At 36.8% G+C, this 24,422-nt stretch overlaps 1 pseudogene; it reads right to left on the minus strand.

Annotated features, from left to right (window-relative positions):
- Positions 1-12,431: 12,431 nt before the first annotated feature.
- Positions 12,432-12,736, minus strand: LOC113254974 (60S ribosomal protein L37a-like; annotated as a pseudogene).
- Positions 12,737-24,422: the final 11,686 nt, after the last annotated feature.

Genomic DNA, 24,422 nt, shown 5'->3' on the forward strand with positions numbered 1-24,422 from the left:
TTGTTATATACGTCCTTCTTAGGACAGCCTTTGTTGCAACCCAAAGACTTTGAACAGTTGTGTTTCCATTTTCATTTGTTTCCATGTATTTTTAAAAATTCTTTAATTTCCTGGTTGACCCATTCATTCTTTAGTTAGGATGCTCTTTAACCTCCACGTATTTTTATTCCTTCCAAATTTTCTCTTGTGATTGAGTTCAAGTTTTAAACCATTGTCATCTGAAAAAATGCATGGTATGATCTCAATCTCTTTGTAACAGTTGAGACCTGATTTGTAACCTAGTATGTGATTTATTCTGGGGAATGTTCCTGTGCCCTTGAGAAGAATGTGTATTCTTTTGCTTTAGGATGAAATGCTCTGAATATATCTGTGAAGTCCATCTGGCCCAGTGTGTCATTCAAAGCCCTTGTTTCTCTGTTGATCTTCTGCCTAGATGATCTGTCCATTGCTGTTGAGTGGGGTGTTAAAGTCCCCTACTATTATTGTATTATTATCAGTGTTTCTTTAATTTTGTTATTCATTGGTTTATATAATTGGCTGCTCCCAAGTTAGGGAAATAAATACTTACAATTTTTAGATCTTATTATTGGATAGACCCTTTTATGATGATATAGTGTCCTTCTTCATCTCTTATTACAGCCTTTGGTTTAAAATCTAGTTTGTTGGGGTCCCTGGGCAGCTCAGTTGGTTAAGCATCTGCCTGCAGCTCAGGTCATGATCCCGGGTCCTGGGATTGAGCTCCTTATCGGGCTCTCTGCTCATCGGGGAGCCTGCTTCTCCTTCTCCCTCTGTCCTGCCTCTCTGTCAAACAATAAAATCTTAAAAAAAAAAAAAAAGAATAGAGACCCCGGCAATGTACCCTCAATTCTGTGGTCAACTAATCTTTGACAAAGCAGGAAAAGAATATCCAATGGGGAAAAGACAGTCTCTTCAATAAATGGTGTTGGGAAAATTGGACAGCCACATGCAGAAGAATGAAACTGGACCATATTCCTATACTACACACAAGGATAAACTCAAAATGGATGAAAGACCTAAATGTAAGACCAGAATCCATCACAGCAAACTCGCTGACCTTGGCTGCAGCAACTTCTTGCTAGACACATCTTCGAAGGCAAGGGAAACAAAAGCAAAAATGAACTACTGAGACTTCATCAAAATAAAAAGCTTTTGCACAGCAAAGGAAATAGTCAACAAAACTAAAAGGCAACCTATGGAATGGGAGAAGATATTTGCAAATGACTTATCAGATAAAGGGCTAGTATCCAAAATCTATGAAGAACTTATCAAACTCAACACCCAATAAACAAATGATCCAATCAAGAAATAGGCAGAAGACATGAGTAGACATTTCTCCAAAGAAGACATACAGGTGGCCAACAGATACATGAAAAGATGCTCAACATCACTCATCATTAGGGAAATACAAATCAAAACCACAATGAGATATCACCTCACACCCGTCAGAATGGCTAAAATCAAAAACACAAGAAACAACAGGTGTTGGCAATGATGTGGGGAAAAAGGAACATACACGCACGCGCGCACACACCCACACCCACACACAGGAATAGTACTCAGCCATAAAAAAGAATGAAATCGTGCCACTTGCAATAACATGGATGGAGCTAGAGAGTATTATGCTAAGCAAAATATGTCAGAAGACAAAGACCATGTGATTTCACTTGGGTAGAATTTTAAAAAGAAAACTGAACAAAGAAAAAGGAGAAACAAAAAACCAGACTTAACTATAGAGAACAAAGAGATGGTTACCAGAGAGAAGGTGGGTGGGGGAGATGAGTGAATTAGACAAAAAGGATTAAGAGTACACTCGTTGTGATAAACACTGAGTAATGTAGAGAATTGTCGAAGCACTATATTGCACCTGAAACTAATTTAACAAGGGACCTGAATTATACTGGCATTAAAAAATAAATTAATTTTTTTTAAAAGTGAAAATGTAATGCCTGAAAGGGGAGAATACATTCAGCACATAAAATAGTCAAAGAGCTTATGTCTCAAACACGTAAAAACTTTTTGAAGTCATTAAGAAAAAGATAGATAATCCAATAGAAAAATAGAAAATATTTTTGAGCAGGAACTTTATAATACAGAATACGTATGTGACCAATAAACACATGAAAAGATGCTCAATATCATCGCGAAGAAAAATTCAAGTTAAAACTATAAGGTTGCCCAAAAAACCACTATAATGTTGCACACCCCATACCACCAAAATGGCTAGGCTTAAGGAAAAAGACTGATGTTACTAAATACTGGTGAGTCACTAAGTAAATAGAACAACAGAAACTCTCATAGCCTGTTGGAAGCGTGCAAATTCCTTTAAACACATTGGGCTATCTTTTAGATTTACCTTCTGAAGTTGAATCTACTATGTGATCTTGCAATTTCATTCCTGGGTATATGAAAATGCATGTACCTATGCACCCAAAAAAGGTGCACCTCAATGTTCGTGACAACATTATTCATAATACCTAAGAATTGGAAACAATCCATAAAGCCCAATAATGGTAGACTGGATAAATAATTTGTGGGCATCTGTATAATAGAACACGAAAAAGGTAACAAAAATTAAGGAATTATATCTGTATCCACCCATGAATAAATTTCACGAACATAATGTGGGGTAAAAGAAATCAGAAATAAAATAGGATATATTCTAAGATTTTATCTGTATAAAATTTTTTAAAATATGCAATACTAAACTAACAGTGTTTGGAGACATATGTCATAATTTTGGAAGGGCAGGAAGATATTCCCGAGTGCTGGCAATGTTGTGTTACTTGATCTATTTCAGTGTTCTAAACTGGATGCTCACTTTATATTATTTCACTGAGAAGTACACATATGTTTTCTATATGTGTTATATAGTACTACAGAATACTTTTTCAATATACATGTTACTTTTTTCCCCTAAATCAGGAAATTTTCATTGTTTGCAACACTGGAAAAAATCTTGTGATCATACGTGTTCCTCTCAGGATGAATATTCTATAGAAGGAGGACAATAGTATTTTTCCCCTAAGGTTTAACTTCCTCTAAATACAGTAGAGGGGTTTTTGGACTTTCCCCCATAAAATTAGGCTACAATGTCAAGACATGCAATATATTTTGAATCTATGCAAGTCCTTTCCTCCTGCTGTGCTTAATTTCTGAATCCAATGCTGTCACAAAAACAGATGCAGTGTGGTACCCAGTGTAAAGAGCCAAGTAAGATTTTCATCAGCACTATACAGCCCCTACTGTAAATTGGTCTTGTGTACTCTGTTCAGCCAGATGTACCACACATTTTTAAAAGGTTTTATTTTAAAGATAGAATAATAAAAAACAAAGTTCCTTTTACAATTAAGAGAAGGATTCTTTTTTCCCCACAAAAACAAAGAGGGGTGAGTGGGTTTCTTATTTCCATTATTTACCTCTATTTACTTCTATGTATCTCCAATATTTAGCAGAAAGAACATTTATGGAATTACTGAAAACCATATTTACTAATTTTGGTTATGTTAAAAGCTCATAATATCTGTTACCTATTTTGAGTCTGATTTGAAACTAACTGGACTGGACCCATAATTTAATGAAAAACACCAAATTTTTTAAAAAAATCTCCTAGTAATTATAAATAAATGAAAATGAGCATTCCTTATATGCCTAAAAATGTTAATTTAAGTGAGACCAGATAAATAACATTTCCCTTTTCATCTGTCATGCAATCATCTCAACTCTTAATTCAGACTCATCTCTACAACAAGCAAACATCGCAGATAGAATTACTAAGTAGGCAGGATTAGTCAAGCAGTCATTTTTAAACATGGGAATTAAATTGGCCTTTGCCTTACAAAACCTGCCATTAAAGTACCAACTGACTGTTTAGGCCATGAAATTACCAGACAAAAGTTTCATATTCCTGGGGCGCCTGGGTAGCTCAGTTAAACAACCAATTCTTGGTTTCAGCTCAGGTCCTGATCTCAGGGTCATGAGATTGAGCCCCACATCGGGCTCTGCACTCAGCACAGAGTCTGCTTGGGACTCTCCCTCCCTCTCTTTTTGTCCCTCACAGTTGCATACACTCTCTCTAAAATAAATAAATCTTTATAAAATATATTTTTAAAAAGCTTCATATTCCTATTTATATATATATGTTTCTAGCTTACACATATTTAATGTTACTGAGGGAAAAATAGTATTTTTCATTTGTATTATGACTTGGATATACTTGTGATAAATATAAAGACTTCTCCATTTCACGGGTTTTAGGATTAGAAAATAAACTCCTATCAGTGGATTATTCAAATTAAATGTTTCAAATGCCATTTGGCAGGCATTTCCAAACTTATCTTTCCTTCCTATCATGGTTCACTTGCTCTACCTCCCTTTTGATAATTCAGAAAACTTAGAGACCAGTATCGTCTACCACCTTATTCCTGTTACAAATGGCTTTGCACAGAGGAAGATGGGAACTCAGATTTCTTCCCTGGCAACTGGTGATCCCCCTGATGGTATTTTTTTCTCATGAAGAGTCAGTATGAAAACACTTGTGATGGTACCAATTCTTGCCCACTGTGTGATTGGTTAACAGGGAGAGAGGAAGGGCAGGGCACGGACCCACTCTTCAGTGCAATCCTCTGACTCCTACTAAAAAGCCTTGAAGTGAAGTAGAGTCAAGTCCCCAAAGTGCAAACCCAGCAGCCTGTTGTGATGTTGCAGAGTTACTGGAGCCAAGTTACTTAGCACTAGGACTTCCCATATCAATTGTGGACCCTACTGAAAGTCTAGTTGGCACGGGCTGAAGACCTAAAGAAACAACATTCCTAGGTCAACCTGCATTTACTTATACCAACTAACCCTAAAGAGTCTATTTCAGGCATACATTCTTGGAGACCATCCCTTCCTCCTCTCATCCTCTACACCTTTTTCTCTCAGTACAATCATCCTCAATTTGCTTTCCTTCTCTTTACAAAAGCCTACCCAATTTTCAGTTCCTATGATGAATAATACATTTTCAGAGGGAAAAAAAAATCCTTTTCCACATATAGAGACCTAAGGAGCCAAGATCCCATTTTTCCAAACTTTCGTGTCTTAATTTCAATTATTAGAAAACTTTGAAGAAAGAAGTTTAACACAGGGCACTTTTTGACCCTAGCAGTGACTTTAGTTTCATTTTCTACTTCTCTCTTAATTCACACTCATCAAGTTACATTGATTCTACCCTGTCCTTGTCTCCAGCTTCACTCTCACTCCCTTTTTTTCCCACATTTCCCCCCAGTTTTACGATATACAATTAAAATACAATATTTTGTAGTTTAAGGTGCACTACATGTTGATCTGATACACTTATATGTTGCAAAAGCACACCAGTGTTAACTGACACCCCCAACACAAAAATAATTACCACTTCTTTTTGGAAGAGATCATTTAAGATCTATTCTTGTAGTAACTTTCAAGTATGTAATTCAGTATTATTATTTTTGTTTCAAGTTTTTATTTAAATTCTAGTTAACATATAATGCAATATTGGCTTCAGAAGATTTTAGTGATTTTTCACTTACAGAAGTGCCACTTGCAGAAGTTTCACTTACTAGAAATGCCCTCCTTAATGCCCATCACCTGCCCACCTCCCTGCCATCAACCCTCAGTTTGTTCTCTTTAGTTAAAAGTCTCTCATGGCTTGTTTCCCTATCTTTTCTCCCCCTTCCCCTATGTTCATCTTCTTCATTTGCACATATGAATGAATGAAATAGGTATTTGTCTTTCTCTGACTGACTTAGCATAATACACCCTAGTTTCATCCAACATCCTTGAAAATGGTAATATTCCATTCTTTTTGATAACTAATACACACATGTGGTATGTGGATATCTATATATGTATCTCACAACTTCTTTATCCATTCATCACTCAATGGACATTTGGGCTCTTTCCATAATTTGGTTGTTGTTAATAATGCTGCTATAAACACTGGGGTACACGTGTCCCTCCAATTTGGTATTTTTGTATCCTTTGGGTAAATACCTAGTAGTTCAATTGCTGAGCCATAGGGTAGCTCTATTTTTAACTTTTTGAAGAACCTCCCTACTGTTTTCCAAAGTGGCTGCACCAGTTTGCATTTTCACCAATAGTGTAAGAGAGTTCCCTTTTCTCTGCATCCTTGCCAACATCTGTTGTTTTCTGTGTCACTACCTTATTTGGACCTCCATCAGCTATTCAAAAGTCTCCCTCAACTTTATTTCTTGATAATATACTCTTATTTTTTTTAAGTTCTTAAATCCCAATTAGTTAACATACAGTATAACATTAGTTTCAGGTATACAATATAGTGATTCCACATTTCCATACAACACCTGGTGCGCATCACAAATGTACTCCTTAATCCCCCCCAACCACCACCCCTATGCTACCCATCAGTTTGTTCTCTAGAAATAAGAGTCTATTTCTTGGGCTGCCTCCCTCTTTTTTTCCCCTTCACTCATTTTGTTTCCTAAATACCATATATGAGTGAAATCATATGGTATTCATGTTTCTCTGACTGACTTATTTCCTCTAGCATAATACTCTCTAGCTCCATCCATGTCACTGCAAATGGCAAGATTTCATTCTTTTTGATAGCTGAGGAATATTTCTGTGTGTGTGTGTGTGTGTGTGTGTGTGTGTGTGCGTGCGCACGCGCGCACATCTTTCTTATCCATTAACTGGGCAATGGACACCTAGGCTGTTTTCATAACTTGGCTGTTACAGATAAGGCTGCCGTAAACATGAAGGTGCATGTATCCCTTTGAATTAGAATTTTTGTGTTCTTTGGGTAAATACCTAGTAGTGTTTGGTGTTTACTAATTGCTGAGTCGTAGGGTAGTTCTATTTTTAATTTTTGAGGAATCTCCATACTGTTTGCCAGGGTGGCTCCACCAGTTTGCATTCCCACCAACAGTGCATCAAGGTTCCTGTCTCCACATTCTCACCAGCCTCTGTTGCTTCTTATATTGTTGATTTTAGCCATTCTGACAGGTGTGAGGTGGTATCTCAGCATAGTTTTGATTTGGATCTCCCTGATGATCAGTTATGTTGTGCATCTTTTCATGTGTCTGTTGGCCATCTACATGTCTTTAGAAAGATGTCTATTCACGTCTTTTGCCCATTTTTCAATTGTATTATTTTTTGGGGGGTGTTGAGCCATACCACCCTGAACACACCTGATCTCATCCCTCCACATTAAATTCACCCCTTTCAATCCATTCTCTATGCAGTGTGGTCTTTGATCCCATCTTTGTTAAAACTCCCCATTTATCTTAGCATACATCCAAAATAACTCAGTGTGGCTTGCAGCCCCTGCATGACCTGAGCTAGTTTCTGCTTCCATTTCTAGCCTCACCTCTGACTTGTCTTTTCCCTAAAATCTATAACCAGCCATATTCACTTTATCCAGAACACCCCTTGTTCTGTGGCCCTGGGCCTTCTCACAAGCCAGTCCTTTGAGTAGAAATCCTTTGTTCTTTTCACACCCTCCTTGAATGGCTCTCTCATTCAAATTTTAAGTCTGACAGAATATATCACCTCCTGGGTGAAGTCATCTCATCTCCTCTCCTTTTCTAGATCCTCCCCACATTCTTCTGGGCTGGGGCCTTCTTCAATCCTTCTTTAGACCCCTCAGTGTTCCCTATCCTAAGAATACCATGCTGTGCTATACAGATTTACCCAGCTACCAATCTAGTTTGAAAACCATTTTATTTCAGAATTTTGAAGATATTACTCTATTTTTTAAACACAAAAGTTATTTAAATGCATTACTCTTATATCTAGAGCAAATTCAGCCGTTACATACAGGGAGGAAAACTTAGAGTTTTAGGTAACTCTAATTGCAAGATTTTTATGTAAAACTCTTAACAGTTCATATTGTGAGAGTGACATTAAACAGCCACAACCAAAATACAATTCTTACATTACCTAGAAATAAAATACACTCATAAAATTTACTCTAGTTCTAACAAGCTTTTTATTTCAGTAATTACGTTTTTCAGTTTTTCAGCTTGAAAATAATCTCCAAATTTTTAGGCAACTTAAAATCTTGGGATAATGTTCAAATAATGACATATGGTTAAACTGCCTTTGTGTGTGCATGTGTGCAGGTGTGGGTTTAAAAACATGTAGAGATTTATGTAACTACCACCACAATCAGAATACAGAGCAGTCCTATCATTCCAAAAATATCCCTCATGCTGCTTCTATGCAGTCGAACCCTCCACAGCTCCTAAACCCTGGTAACTACTGATCCGTTTTCTATCCCTACATGCTCAGTATTTCCAGAATGTCATATAAATGGAGTTATACAATATGTATATAACTGATGTCTTTCGCTTAGCATAATGTCTTTCAGATTCATCCATATTGTTGTGCCTATCAAGAGTTCATTCCTTTTTCCAGTAGTATTCCATTGTAAAGCTGTACTACTATTCATTTACCCATTCACCCATTGGTAGATATTTGAGTTGCTTCCAGATTTAGGCAATTATGGGTACCCACTATAAACATGTATGTGTGTGTGTGTGTGTGTGTGTGTGTGTGTGTGTGTGAGAGAGAGAGAGAGAGAGAGAGAGAGAGAGAGAACATCAATTTTTATTTCTCCAAAGTAAATCCTCAAAGTGGGGATACTGGGACTTGTGACAGGTATACGTTTAACTTTACAAGAAACTTCTAAATTCTTCTTAAGAGTAGCTCTACCATTTTGCACTCTCACCAGCAATTTGTGAGGGCTCCACTGTTTCTACATCCTTATCAGCACTTGTATTGTTAGTTTTTAACTATTTTAATAGGTGTCATATGGTGTCTAAATGTGATTTTAATTTTCATTTCTCTAACAGCAAATATGAAGCATCTTTTCATGTGATAATTTGCCATTAAGAGACAGTCTTTTATGAAGTATAAATTCAAATATTTTGTCCATTTTATTGGGTTTTAAGAATTGAGTTTTAAGAATTCTTTGGATACAAGTTCTTTATCATGTTTTCAAATGTTTTCTCAGTTTCCAGCTTCTCTTTTTTTTTTTTTTTAAAGATTTATTTATTTATTTATTTGACAGAGACAGAGACAGACAGCGTGAGAGGGAACACAAGCAGGGGGAGTGGGAGAGGAAGAAGCAGGCTCATAGCTGAAGAGCCTGATGTGGGGCTCGATCCCATAACGCCGGGATCACGCCCTGAGCCGAAGGCAGGCGCTTAACCGCTGTGCCACCCAGGCACCCCCCAGCTTCTCTTTCTATTCTCTTAAAGTCTTTCACAAAGCAAAGGTTTTTTTTATGAAAAAGTTCAATTTATCATTTCTTTATGAATTGAGCTTTTAAGGTCAGATCTGAGACTTCTTCCCTAATGCTAGATCAAGATTTTATTCTGCATTTTAAAGTTTTGGAGTTTATATCTTTCTTTTACATCACTAATCTATTGAGTTTACTTTGTACAAGATGAGAAGTTCAGGATAAGATTCTATTTTTTTGGCTAATGGATGCTTAATTATTTACACCATTTGAAGAGACTATCTTTTATCCATTGAATTACCTTTGCACATTTGTCAAAAATCACCTGGTCATATTGGTATGGGTTTATTTCTAGACTATGCTGTTTCATTGATTGATGTGTCTACCCCTTTACCAAAATCAGTGTCTTAATTACTATGTCATAGTAAGTCTTAAAATTAAGTTCTGATTCTTTCCACTTTCTTTTTCAGAATTGTTTTGTTATTCTAACTCCCTTTTTTTTTCATATATATTTTAGAAATAGCTTATCTACAATAATTTCTATCGAGGTTCCCATTAAAACTGAATTATATCCATAGATGAATTTGGGGAGAATTTATATCTTCACTAAATTATGTCTTCCAGTTAATGAACTTTTTAAAAAAGAAATCTTTCATCAGCATTTAAACTTTTTCAACATAAGGTTCTTTACTGATTTTGTTAGATTTATAGTCATTTGTTTTATATTGCCACTCCAAAAAATTATTACAAACTTAGTGGCATAAAACAACACAAATTTATTATCTTACAGTTCTGTAGCTTAGAAATCTAACACAGGTCTTACTGGGTTAAAGTCAAGAAGTTTACAAGGCTGCATTCTCTTCTGGAGGCAGTTTCTTTGCCTTTTCCATTTAATAGAAACTGCATATATTTCTTGGCTTTTGGTACTGTTGTTATCCATCTCTCTGAATCTCTTCTGTCTTCCTCTTTCACTTTTAAGGGTCTTGTGATTACATTATGCCTGAACAAACCATCACGATTTTTTCTTTTTGTTTTAAAGTAGGATCCATGCCCAGTGCAGTGCCCAACATGGGGCCCAAACTCACAACCCTGAGATCAAGACCCAAGCCAAGATCAAGAGTCAGACAACCAACCCAGTGAGCCACCCAGGTCCCCCTAGAATAATCTATTTTAAGATTAGTTAATTACAACCTTAATTCCCCTTTGCCATGTAACATAACATATTCATAGGTTCTGGGGATTACAACGTGGTGGACATATTTCGGTGGCCATTATTTTACCTACCACATTGAGCATTTCTTTTTTGGAAAATATTGAAATGGAATTGATTTTTATTTTAGTTTCTAATAGTCACCCCTAACATATAGAAACATGACTGATTTTTTCCATGTTGACTCATGATCCTGTTATCTTGCTAAACTCATTTATTTTCTAGTTTTTTTGGTAGATTCCTTAAGATTTTCATAGTAGGCAATCATGTCAGTGAGGAGAAACAGTTATTTCTTCTTTTTCAATATGTATGTCTTTTATTTTTTTCTTATTGCAGTTGATAATACTTGCTGTTAAATGTTGAAGAGTGAGGACAGTGGATGTCATTGTCTTGTTCCTAATCTCAGGAGGATGTGTTTAGTCTTTCACCACTAAGTATGATAACTAACTGTTAATTTATTTGTAGATTCTCTTGTGAGATTAGGGAATTTACCTCCTAGTCCTAGTTTCCCGTGCCTTATGAATAGATATTGAATTGTAGTCAAGTGTATTATGCATCAGTTGAATGTGATCATGTAATTTTTGATCTTAGTCTGTTAATATAGACTAAATCAACTTTCAATATCAAACCAACTTTGCATTACTAGGATAAATCTCATGTAGTCATGCTATATTTTTTACATATTACTGAATTCCATTTACAAATATTTTGAGAAATTTTTTGTGTATTTGTGAGGAGTATTAGTCTGTAGTTAGGCTGTCTTGTTCTATTTTTGTCTGGTTTTGGCATCAGAGTAGTGCTGGCTTCACCAAATGAGTTGGGAAATTCTTATACTTTTATTTTCTGAAAGTAATTATCTAGAATTTGTGTTATTTTGTGTTCCCTTTCTTTAGGTAGAATTTGGGATGGGAGGTATTTTTCTCCCCCTGAAATTTTTCTCAATAGGACAATTCCCAGTAATTTATTTCTTTATGTGCAAGTGTTTATAATTGGTGGCTTTCAAGGAATTGGTTTATGTCATTTAAGTTGTCAAATTTATGTGCACAGAGGTATTCATAGTAGTCCCTATATTTCTTTCAATGATTTTGGAGTATGTATGGATATCCCTCTTTCCTTCCTGATCTCAGTAATTTGTGTTTTCTCTGCCTTTGTTAGTCTAGGTAGAAGTTTATCAATTTGATTAATCTTTTCAAAGAATCAGCTATTGTTATTTTTTTTAATTTCACTAATTTCTGCTTGAATCCATATTATTTCCTTTAGTTTTTCTGTTTAGTTTATTTTGCCCCCCCCCCTTTTTTTTTTTAGTTTCTTAAAATCAGAGCTTCAGTTGTGACTTGAGTCCTTTTCTAACAGAAGACATTTAAGGCTATAAATTTCATCTCATCACTGCTTTCATTGCCTTCTACTAACTTTCATGTACAGTATATTCATATTTTTATGAAAGTTTAGAATGTTTTCTAGTTTTTCTTGAGACTTCTTTGACCTTTGTAACATACACAAATGTGCTGTTTAAGTTTCAAGTACTTTCTTTAGCAGTTCTTTTGGATTCTATATCCTTTCAACAAGTTCTCTTAGATTTTGGGGGGGTTTTGTTTTGTTTTTATAGTGTGGGAATGTCTTCACTTCATTTTCATGCCTGAGTGGTATTTTCACTGGATATAGAATTCTGAGTTTGTAGTTCTCTTCTGGCACTTTAAAATATTGCTCTGTATTTCTGGGTTATGATGCAAAATATGTAATCTTAGTAATAGGCCATTTTTATATGGTTGTTTTCAAGACTATTTGTCCTTAGTTTTCCTTAGTTTGTTTATAATGTATATTCAACACATTTCTTTAGCTGTATCATCTTTGGTATTTGCTGAGCACATTGAAACTCTAAGTAAATATTTTTCACCAAATTTGGGAAGTTTTCACCCATTATATTTTTGTTGTTATTATATAAATTAACCCATTTATTATAGGCTAGCAATGTTTCATATGGTGGCACTCCAAATAGTCTTTCATTTTCTTTAGTCTTCTGATGGCTGACTTTACTGTGGTGGTAGAAGTGGTGTTGTAGGTCCAGGCACCACCTGCTACCATTTTCATGCAGGAACCGCAATGCCAGATCCCCAGAGCTCATCTTTCATCTTGGTTTTGTCACAGAAGGAGAAAGCATACTCGGTGTGCTGGCTTGTTTCAATCTTCTTCACCATTTTCCTGAGTAAGGCACCATAACAGGTCTGATATTTACCAACAATCCTGACCTCCTTGGTGGGTTTAGCCATGTGACTGCAAACTAGGTCTGAGCCCAGAGAGGGTTAGCCATTATATTTTTAAGCATTTTGTTCTGCACACTTTCTCTACATCTGGGAATGTAAAATTACGCCTTTTAAAAATGTTGCACCAGTGATCCCTAAGTCTCTTTATTTCTCAATCTTTTTCTCTGTCATTCAGACTGGATTATTTCTTTGTTTTTAATTTTTTTTTAAGATTTTATTTATTTATGTGACAGAGAGACAGCCAGCGAGAGAGGGAACACAGCAGGGAAGTGGGAGAGGAAGAAGCAGGTTCCCAGCAGAGGAGCCCGATGTGGGACTCCATCCCGGAACGCCGGGATCACGCCCTGAGCCAAAGGCAGACGCTTAACGACTGCGCTACCCAGGCGCCCCCAGACTGGATTATTTCTATTGATCTATATTCAAGTTTCATAGAAGTTGTATTGTTTTCACCTCTTGGCTATTGTGAATAATGCTATTATGAACATATTATGAACATGGGTGTGCTAATAACTCTTTGAGACTCTGTCAATTTTTTTTTAGCCACTATCCACAAGTGGGATTACTGTATCATATGGCAATTCTAATTTTTTGAGAAACCTCAATACTGTTATCCATAGCAGCTATACCATTTTACATTTCCACTAACACTGAAGAGTTCTAATCTCTCCACATCAGCAAAACTTTGGGTTTTTTTTTCCCACATAGTAGCCATTCTAATGAGGGAGGGCGGCTTTTAGCTCATGGTGGTTTCAATTTGCATTTCTCTAGTAATTAATGATGTTGCACATCATTTCATATGTTTGTTGGTAATTTATATACCATCTTCAGAGAAATATCTACTCAATCCTCGGCCCAGTTTTTAATTGGCTATTTTTGTTGAGTCATGAGTTCTTTATTCTGGTTATTAGTTTCTTCTGAGATATTTAATTGATAAATATTTCCTACCATTTCATATGCAGACCTGCATTTTCTTTTAGCTTCCAGTATCACTATTGAGAGGTCTGCCTTTTTTTTTTTAATTTTAAAGATTTCATTTATTTTTGTGAAAGACAGAGAGGGCGCATGGGCACGAGTTGGGGGAGGGGCAGAAGGAGAAGCAGACTCCCTGCTGAGCAGGAAACCTGATGGGGACTTGATCCCAGGACCTTGGGATCATGACCTGAGTCAAAGGCAGACACTTAACTAACTGAGCCACCTAGGTGCCCAGGTCTGCCTTCTTAATCCTTTGTATGAAACCTTTATTACCCCCCCACCTCTGAAAACTCTTGTGATGCTCTGTTTTTCCCCCATTGGTTCAAAATTTCATGACTATGTAAATTGGTATGTATTTATTTTGCTCCATTTTTGTGAGCCCTTTTCATTTGAAAAGGTCTCTCCTTCAGTTCTGGTAGAAATATTTTGGCTCTATAATGATTTCTTTCTTTCCATTTGGCTTCTCTATCTCTTTTTATTCTAATATCATCTTGACCTATTTGAGAATCTACTCTATCAGTTGTTATTTACTGAGATTACTGCTATTTGAACTTAAATTATTTTTAGTTGTACACTTACTATATTCCATATTTGCTTCTCTTGTCCGTTCTTCTTAGATCATCGAATTATTAGAATTTTCTTTATTCTCTTTTATTCTTGTTACTGTTCTGCAATTTGTACATCTCTGTAGCTTTCACTGTGATTTAGCACTAAGGCCTATTTTCCACGTCCCTGTGGATGTTAGAGCACCAGACCTACTCTCTTTAAGCTATTTTCACTATCTAACACTCTGTGGGCTACCTAACGCTTACTGCTCTTTGAGTTTGGTCATTTGTGGCCAAAAGCGCATTTGTGATGGCTCTGTTTATTTATATTTATCCAGCATTTCTAACAGGAAGGGTTACACTGCAGAGTGTCATGTTGCTTTACAGAGTAGTCTACCCTTAGCAACTGTCATCAAATATAAACATATGTATAAGCACATATACGTAGGCATGTGAATGCATCAAGTAAAGTGAAACAGTCACATGATTTCATATGATTCCACATAATACAGTTTTGTTATCCTTATCTTATAAAGAGGGCTACGTTATTTTATATAAACCAATCTTTTACAACTGACACCTTTCAAAGCTTTAGTAGTTTTAGAGAGGATACCCCCATAACCATCTCAGCTGGGTTTGGTAATGAATATTGCAGACAGCAGTGTACTATAATCCCCAACAAGAAAACTTGTAGTTGTTGCAGGGAATGAAATTTGGAAGTACTTATCAGACCTTCTGAAATTTGAACAAAGTTAGAAAGCCTGGCAGCATTTTCTCCCCCAGAACAATGGGTTGACTTAGAAAACAACTTTTCTATTTGAACCATGGCTTGTATCCCTCTACGTTAGCCAGAGCAAATGTTCATCATTATTTTAAAAGCTAGAGAGTAGGAGGGGGGGTAAAATATCTGCCTCAAGCATTTTTTCCTCCAAAAATAAAAATAAAAAGAGAAAGGGAGGGAAGACGCTTAAAACAATATTACGCTGCATTCTCCACTTTGTCGTTCAATGCTTTACAATTGCCTAATTGTTCATCAGCGTCACAAAAGAAATGCCTTTTATTTTCTCCAGGCACTTAGAGATGACTAAGTGTCACTTAGTCAATTGGCAGAACAAAGAAGTCAATTTATGGATCACATTTTCTCTGTTTCGTTGTTCTTGAAAATAATTCACTTTATTGGTTTAGTGTTCTGGAAAGGTGAGGGATTGACAGGCCTGAAGTACAGAAATATCATCCCATAGATTCAGGTTGCACACACACATATCTGTTTAAAACTAGAGGTGAAAAGGTAACAGTTTCTCAGTCTCTTCGTGTAGCAAACCACTCTAAAAATTAAACAATACTAAGAACTCCTGACTCCCTCTTTGCATATTTCACCTGAAAGTAGTCACATGCCTGCATTATTCTTTCCACACCAATCCTATTGATTAAGCTAGCCCTCAATCACCTTTTTGATAACCTATAGAAAGTAGTTATTTAGCATTACAACATAAAAAGCTTAATATTTTTGTAGTTTTCCTCTACTTTAAAGTAGCATTACGACTGTAGAAGTTTGGAAAATATGTACAATGTAAAGGAGAAAAAAAGAATTACCAATAACTTCATACCAAAGGAAACCACCATTAACATTTTTATATAATTTTGACATAACTTTCCTACATTCATATTTAAAAATTATAATCATGAATTTATAACTTCATTTTTATATTTTTGTGAGCATTTACAAGAGATCAAATATTCCCCTAAAATGATTGCTAAATTATTGTCTATGTGTGAACATACCTACTTTATTAAACCATTCCCTTTCTATTGGACAGCCAAATTATGTACACTATGTGTGATCATAAATAACACTGAAATGAGTATCACTGAACATGTCTTTGTATAGATCTCTCTTTTCTTAGATTAACTTGTTTCTAATACACTACCTACACTAAAAGATACGGGCATTTTTTTTAAGGCTTATAGAGTATATGACCAAGTCACCTTCCCCAAGTTTACTAACTTACTACCCTCCAAGTGGAGACAGTTTTACTTTATACTTACAATACATTTTTGAATGGTGAAAATAAGATCTTAACAATCAACTGACCATGGACTGCCTTGACTGAGTTGAGCTACTGGATTTTTCTATTAGCTTCTATAGAAAACTAAATTTACTATGGAAGAATGTGTGCTCCTTTATTATTATACTTGCATTTTTTCCAGTATAATCTTAGGAAGAAGTAAAAAATTTTAATTTTATACTTTTAGTTATCCTTTAATCTTGTATACTGGTAAGCCTCTGAAATAACTCATTGCTATTTCAATAACTTAAAATTCATTCCTCGGAAATATGAAAAGTACTGACGTACCAACATGTTTCCTTATCTTTTAAGAAAGGTGTCTAATTATGGAATATGTCATTATGTTCTTTAAAAAAAAAAAAACATGTACTACTTCTTTTTAAATTAAACTAAAAACTTTTTAGAGTCTGGTTAGAGAAAAATTTAGAGAAAAAAATTTGGAAGAAAGATGCACAGATGTTTGCTATTCCCTTTTAATCACTTTTCCCCAGAAATTGTTCGTTTCACCGGAATTCACTGAGTATGGGAATAAAACTGCTGCAGAGTACAATCTATATCCACAAATGAAATTATCTAGTTATATTCAATCTATTCTGTATTTTTGAACAGCAAGTGCATTTTCTATATGCATAGTGAGCACTGAAATGCACTACAGCCACAAATTGTGATTAGAAAAGCTGCTTGTTTAGCAGTTTCAAAGGAAACCAACATGACAATCAAACATGGAAAGCAGATGGAAAATTTATTTTAGGACATGTAGCAATAATAGAGAAATTAGGGAGCAATTAAAACATGAAAAAAAATCAGTTTAGCTGAGAAAGTGAATCCAAAGTTATTTCAGTTCAGTTCCCAATTATGCTTGTTCTTAAACCAAGATTTGAATTAGGAAGAATGAAATCTGAATGTTCTTTCAGCAAATAAGGTACAACGTAGAATGGCATGTAGTGATTGTTTAAAACAATCTTAGCAACCAGAGCAATTACTCAATACGAGCATTTATTTTTAGATGGTAAATTCCCATATTTAGACTGTTGGCTAGATACCAGCAGTATCAGAAATTCATTGTATTCTGCCTTATATACACTTAATTATTTTTAAAAATTAAATTTTCCATTTTAAGTAGATCCAATAATAGTAAGGGCCCCGTATGTGTGCTTCTCATACCTCTTGTGCCAAATACATCAGAAGAAATCAATGTGACCATTGAAAATAAAGCCTTCTACAAATCACTGTTACTGGACTTGGCTGGAACATGCCAAGGCACAAGGACAACTTTGTGGGAATATTTGCAGTTCTACATGTAATGAACTGTAGTTTCAGGTAGAAGTAATTCCAGACACTTACCCAGAATTCTTGTACTGCAGGGCTGGAGACTGACACAGAAGCCAGCAGACGTATCCTGAGGAGGTGGGGTTGCTGAAAACGCAATGGGTTTACCGGTGTTATTTATAGTGTCTTAGGCTGGATTCATTGGAAGCAGAGCCTAACCCCAAGAGTCACGTGCAAGTGGTTTAATAAGTAAGTGCTTCCAGGAGAAACCAATAGAGGAGTGGAGAACCCAAAACAAGGATGAGGTTGGAGCTAATTAGGTGTTGTTTTAAACAGAGGCCCTGGAGGGTGGTTTCAGCCGATCCAGAGAGAATTTTGAAGTGTTAGTTATGCCTTAGTTTTATCCCAACAGATAAATGCACCTCAGAGAAGACAGGACTTGATTAAATTAAGTTGCCGATAGATGGCTGGTCTCCTCAAGAGTTGATAACATACGGAGTAAATAATATCAGATTCCACTTCTGAATATTCAACGTCTTTGAGAAGCCTGCGCTATTGAGTCCCTGCAGAGTTGCCAACCCAACACCAAGGCTACTCTATTTGTGGGCCTAAAGGGGAAAAGATGGTAGTTGGGACCGGCTGTTCTTATTTTAAGTAAAACATGATTTATATTTGTTGAAAAAAATTAAACAGCTATATAATGTACTGATGAAAATCTTTTATTTCCCCACCTCCACCCACAGGTATAATCACTATTAATTATTTAGTACATACCTCTTCCAGACCTTTCCTCAAAGTTTTCTCTGTAACGGTTTATTGAAAAACCCTGTGGGGAAAAACCATTCCTGATTCTACGATCACTTTAAAAAAGCACGTGAATAAAGGGCAAGTTTCCTTTTCTGTCCTCCTTCCACTCTTGAGAAGCAACTACTAGAAATAATCAGTACTATATTTGGTATTTACTCTTCCCTATTTTCCAAGTTTATGCAGATATATCTGCTAATGTGTATTTATATAGATGTGGTTTTAGAAAAATATAACATGCTATGCTTATTAGTGCATTGCTTTTTCCAGTTAAGAATATGCACAAATTCCAAATTAATATATGTAAATTATCACATTCTGTTTAATTCTTGTATAATATATACATTATAGGATACATTATAATTTATTCACCCATTCTGTTTTAGTGGACATTAGACTGTTTCTCAGTTGTTGCTTCAGAAATAATACTGAAATAAATACCTTTTTACTGATATTATGCTATTGCTTTTTGGGGACAGATTCCCTGAAAAGAGACTTGTGTCAAGTGTGTTCATCTTTTCATTTAATATATATCATCTTTACAGCAGTTTTTAAAAATAATGAGAAGTCTGCAAAACACAGGTCTTTTAAAAAATCAAGTCTACTTCTGCAGATATGTAACCTAGTGGGAGGGAACATTATGTATTTTATAAAATAACATAGAAAAGTGTATCTTAAAGATGAAAGAAATCTTTGGATTTTTTTTAGTGACTTTTTAAAAAAGATTGTATTTATTCACTAGAGACAGAGAGATACAGAGAGAGAGCAGGAGCAGGGGGAGAGGCAGAGGGAGAAGCAGACTCCCCGCTGAGCAGGGATCCTGACGAGGGGCTCCATTCAGGACCCGGAGATTATGACCCAAGCCAAAGGCAGCCGCTTAACCATCTGAGCCACCCAAGTGCCCCTGTTTCAGCAATTTTTCACAAAATCCCCAAACTGTGTGTTTATATAATACAATAAAGCCATGGCATGACATGCATGGCCTAGTCTCAAATAAAAGAATTCCTCAGCCAAAAGAACTTTTAAAATAATCTCTTTATTTGTCTATCATTATACCTCATGCAGGAATACATGTTCACAATGGTACTAATTTAAATTCTCCTTTTTCTCCCTTTTTCCCCCACACATTCAAGATGCTTCCATGTTTCATCCTCAATGACTATAAAAAACTCTACTGTAGTTTTAATCTGCATTCCACCTATCCCTCTTCCCCGTCCTTTTCTTCTCAAGTTTTCATTTCAAATAAAAGCAAAGGCAAAGGATAATGACCCTCTAAAAACAAACAGAAGAAACTACGTGGGAAAGCGAGAATTCTCTTAGAAGAGGAGGCAATAGAAAGCAGATAGAACTTCCTACCCATTTTTTTTACTTATTAGCCAAGAATTTCATAAAGGACTTGAGGTCATTTTTTAAAATATATGCAATACAATAAAAAAAATACATAAAAATGAGACCAAACATAAAAGTGAAATCTATATTGCATAACCGAGATTTCTATAGGATGATTACACTACAGCCTAGAACCTGAATTTGACCTGGGAGGCAGTCAGAACAGAAGAGTGAGTTTTTGGGTTCTGTTGAGGATATAGAAATCCGGAAAGTACATCACTCCCATCCATACAACAATAGAAACGTTCAGGTACTTTGCGAAATCACAACTACTTTTGAACACCATGGGAAGTTAAGGTTTCAGGGTAACTAACTAACTTGAAATCTAAAGACAGGAACCTCCAAGGAGAGAAAAGATATGAGTACTTACTATCTTAATACCACACAATCTGGTAAGAAAAATTCAACTGAAAATTTTAACCAATTGGTAGACACCAAATGTGGGCTAATGTGAGAATACAGAACATCTAGAAGACAGAGACACAGGAGGATTCATACCCACTCACCAAGTCTTCTGCACAGACCTCATCAGTTATATATAACAACTGGGGCAAACTTTTTAGAATTAATAATTAATGTTTCATGAAAGCTGTTTCTAAGGATAGAAAAAAATTTATTAAATGAATACAGCTTAATATCAAAACAGAACTATAACAGTCAAAGAGAAGAAATTGTATGCAAATTCCACTTAAAAAAAGATGTAAAACCCCAAATTAAAATGTTATCCAACCTAATTCTACAGCATAATTGATTAAGATTTATCTCAGAATAGATGGGTGGGGAATGGGATTAGGGAGGGTGAATGACAGGGACAGAAAGTGAAACAAAGGAAGTGAAATAAAATCAGGGTCATAAATGGACTGATGATGATATTAAGCTTCACATTCATTCTGCATATCTAAGTTTTAATTAAAAAGAAAGTAGACTGGGATAGGAGTTAAGATGGCGGAGGAGTAGGGGACCCCTTTTTCAGCCAGTCCCCCGAGTCGAGCTGGATAGGTACCACACCAGCCTAAACAACCACGGAACCAGCCTGAGACGCAGGAAGACGCATCTGGATCTCTACAAATGAACATCTCCAGCGCTGAGTATTGAGGTACGAAGCGGGGAGCCGTGAAACCGCGCACAGATATCGGAAGATAAACGGAAGGGGGAGGTAGCCGCTGCGGTCGGGCGCCGAGAAGCGGTAGCCACCTGCACGGGGGAGCAGGCGGATTCACTGACCGGCACCCGCGAGGGAGCGGACTGAGACCGTGAGCTCGGGAACCCGCGTGCCCAGACTGAAAACCAGAGTTCCGGTGCGCTCACTGGAACCAGACTGAGACCAGGAGCTCCGGGAGCACACGGGGGCGGCTGGCGGCTGGCGGTGTTAGAAACACAAAGGACAGAGACGCGCCGGCCCTGGAAGTGAGGGCTGGGACACCGGCTGTGGGGAGCACATCCCGGTACACTACAGGGTTGAGCAGCACCAACAGAAACAGAGTTAAAGTGGCCAGAATATCAGTGGAGAACGGTCCGCGATCCCTCTGTTCTGAGACAGAGGATGAGATTCGGCCACTGCTGCTCTGACTCTCAGAAGAGACACAGCAAACGGCCAGGGAAAGCCGCCAGAGAACAAAAGCCCGGAAATACCAGCTCACATTGTGCCCACCCCCATGCCCCCTCACAGGGGACACGGAGACTCTACCCAAACGGGGTTACCTGAGTATCGGCTCGGCAGGCCCTTCCCCCAGAAGGCAGGCTGAAAAATCAAGAAGCCCACATCCCTAAGATCCCTATAAAACAAGGGCGCACGGCCTGGGTCCCGGTCAATAATTTGGGCTCTGGACAACCCCGCACCCTCTCCTCATCAGAATGACGAGAAGGAGAAATCCCCCCCAGCAAAGAAAAGACAATGAGTCTGTGGCCTCTGCCACAGAACTAAAGGATATGGATATAACCAAATTATCAGAAATGGAATTCAGAGTAACAATGGTCAAGATGATGTGTAGACTTGAAAAAAAGTATTAACGAAAATGTTAATGAGAATATAGAATCTCTAAGGGCGGAAATGAGAGCGAATCTGGCAGAAATTAAAAATTCTATGAATCAAATGTAGTCAAAACTAGAGGCTCTGACAGCCAGGGTGAATGAGGCAGAAGAACGTATTGGCGAATTGGAGAATGGGTTAGTAGAAAAGAAAGCTAAAATAGAAATGTGGCTCAAAAAAAATCCAATCTCAAGAATGTAGGTTACGGGAGATTACTGACTCAATGAAACATTCCAATGTCAGAATCATTGGCATCCCTGAGGGGGTGGAGAAAAACAGAGGTCTAGAAGAGATATTTGAACAAATTGTAGCTGAAAACTTCCCTAATCTAGCAAAGGAAACAAGCTTTCGTGTCCAAGAGGCAGAAAGGACTCCTCCCAAGCTCAACCACGACAAACCTACGCCACGTCATGTCATAGTGCAATTCACAAATATTAGATCCAAGGATACAGTATTGAAAGTGGCCAGGGCAAAGAAATTTCTCACGTACCAAGGCAAAGGCATCAGAATTACGTCAGACCTGTCTACACAGACCTGGAATGAGAGAAAGGGTTGGGAGGCATTTTTAAAGCTCTTTCAGAGAAAAACACACAGCCAAGGATCCTTTATCCAGAAAGGCTGTCATTCAGAATTGATGGAGAGATAAAGACCTTCCAAAATCGCCAGTCATTGATCAATTTCATAGCCACGAAACCAGCCCTACAGGAGATATTAAGGGGGGTTCTATAAAGGTAAAAAGCCCCCAAGAGTAATACAGAACAGAAAATCACAATCTATAGAAACAAAGATTTTACAGGCAACATGGCATCATTAAAATCATATCTCTCAATAATCAGTCTCAATGTAAATGGCCTAAATGCTCCCATAAAGCACCACAGGGTTGCAGATTGGATAAAAAGACATGACCCATCTATTTGCTGTCTACAAGAGACTCATTTTGAACCCAAAGATACATTCAGACTGAAAGTAAAGGGATGGAATACCATCTTTCATGCCAATGGACCTCAAAAGAAAGCTGGGGTAGCAATTCTCATATCTGACAGATTGGATTTTAAACTAAAGACTATAGTTAGAGACACAGAAGGGCACTATATTATTCTTAAAGGATGTATCCAACAAGTGGATATGACAATTATAAATATATATGCCCCCAACAGGGGAGCAGCAAGATACACAAGCCAACTCTTAACCAGAATAAAGAGACATATAGACAAAAACACGTTAATAGTAGGGGACCTCAACACTCCACTATCGGAAATAGAGCACATAAGCAGAAAATCGACAAACAAACAAGAGCTTTGAATGCCATACTCGATGAGTTGGACCTCATAGACATATATAGAACACTACACCCCAGAACCAAAGAATACTCATTCTATTCTAATGCCCATGGAACATTCTCAAGAATAGACCATGTTCTGGGTCACAAAACAGGTCTCAACTGATACCAAAAGACTGAAATTATTCCCTGCGTATTCTCAGACCACAATGCTTTGAAATTGGAACTCAACCACAAAGAAAAATTTGGAAGAAACTCAAACACTTGGAGACTAAGAACCATCCTGCTCAAGAATGATTCAATAAACCAGGAAATCAAAAATCAATTTAAACAATTTATGGAGACCAACGAGAATGAAAACACAATGGTCCAAAAACTATGGGATACTGCAAAGGCAGTCCTAAGGGGGAAATACATAGCCATCCAAGCCTCACTTAAAAGAATAGAAAAATCTAAAATGCAGTTTTTATATTCTCACCTCAAGAAGCTGGAACAGCAACAGAGGGACAGGCCTAATCCACGCACGAGAAAGCAGTTGATCAAGACTAGAGCTGAAATCAATGAATTAGAAACCAGGAGTACAGTAGAGCAGATCAACAGAACTAGAAGCTGGTTCTTTGAGAGAATTAATAAAATTGGCAGACCACTGGCAACACTTATCCAAAAGAATAGAGAAAGGACCCAAATTAATAAAATTATGAATGAAAAGGGAGAGGTCACAACCAACACCAATGAAATTGGAAGGATTATTAGAAACTTTTATCAACAGCTTTATGCCAATAAATTTAGCAAGCTGGAAGAGATGGAGGACTTCCTGGAAACCTATAAACTACCAAGACTGAAACAGGAAGAAACTGATTTTTTAAACAGGCCAATTAATTATGAAGAGATTGAAACAGTGATAAAAAAACCTTCAAAAAATAAAACTCCAGGCCCAGATGGTTTTCCTGGGGAATTCTACCAAACAATCAAATAAGAAATAATACCTATTCTCCTAAAGCTATTTCAAAAAATAGAAACAGAAGGAAAGCTACCAAACTCATTCTGTGAGGCCAATATTACCTTGATCCCCAAACCAGGCAAAGTCCCCATCAAAAAGGAGAATTACAGACCGATTTCCCTAATTAATATGGACGCCAAAATTCTCAACAAGATCTTGGCTAATAGAATCCAACAGTACATTAAAAGGATTATCCATCATGAGCAAGTGGGATTCATCCCTGGGATGCAAGAGTGGTTCAACATTCGCAAAGCTATCAGTGTCTTAAATTTTATTAGTAAGAAAAAGCCAAAAATCATATGATTCTCTCAATAGATGCAGAAAAAGCATTTGACAAAA

This window comes from Ursus arctos, unplaced genomic scaffold (assembly GCF_023065955.2).
Source record: "Ursus arctos isolate Adak ecotype North America unplaced genomic scaffold, UrsArc2.0 scaffold_5, whole genome shotgun sequence".
Classification (NCBI taxonomy): domain Eukaryota; kingdom Metazoa; phylum Chordata; class Mammalia; order Carnivora; family Ursidae; genus Ursus; species Ursus arctos.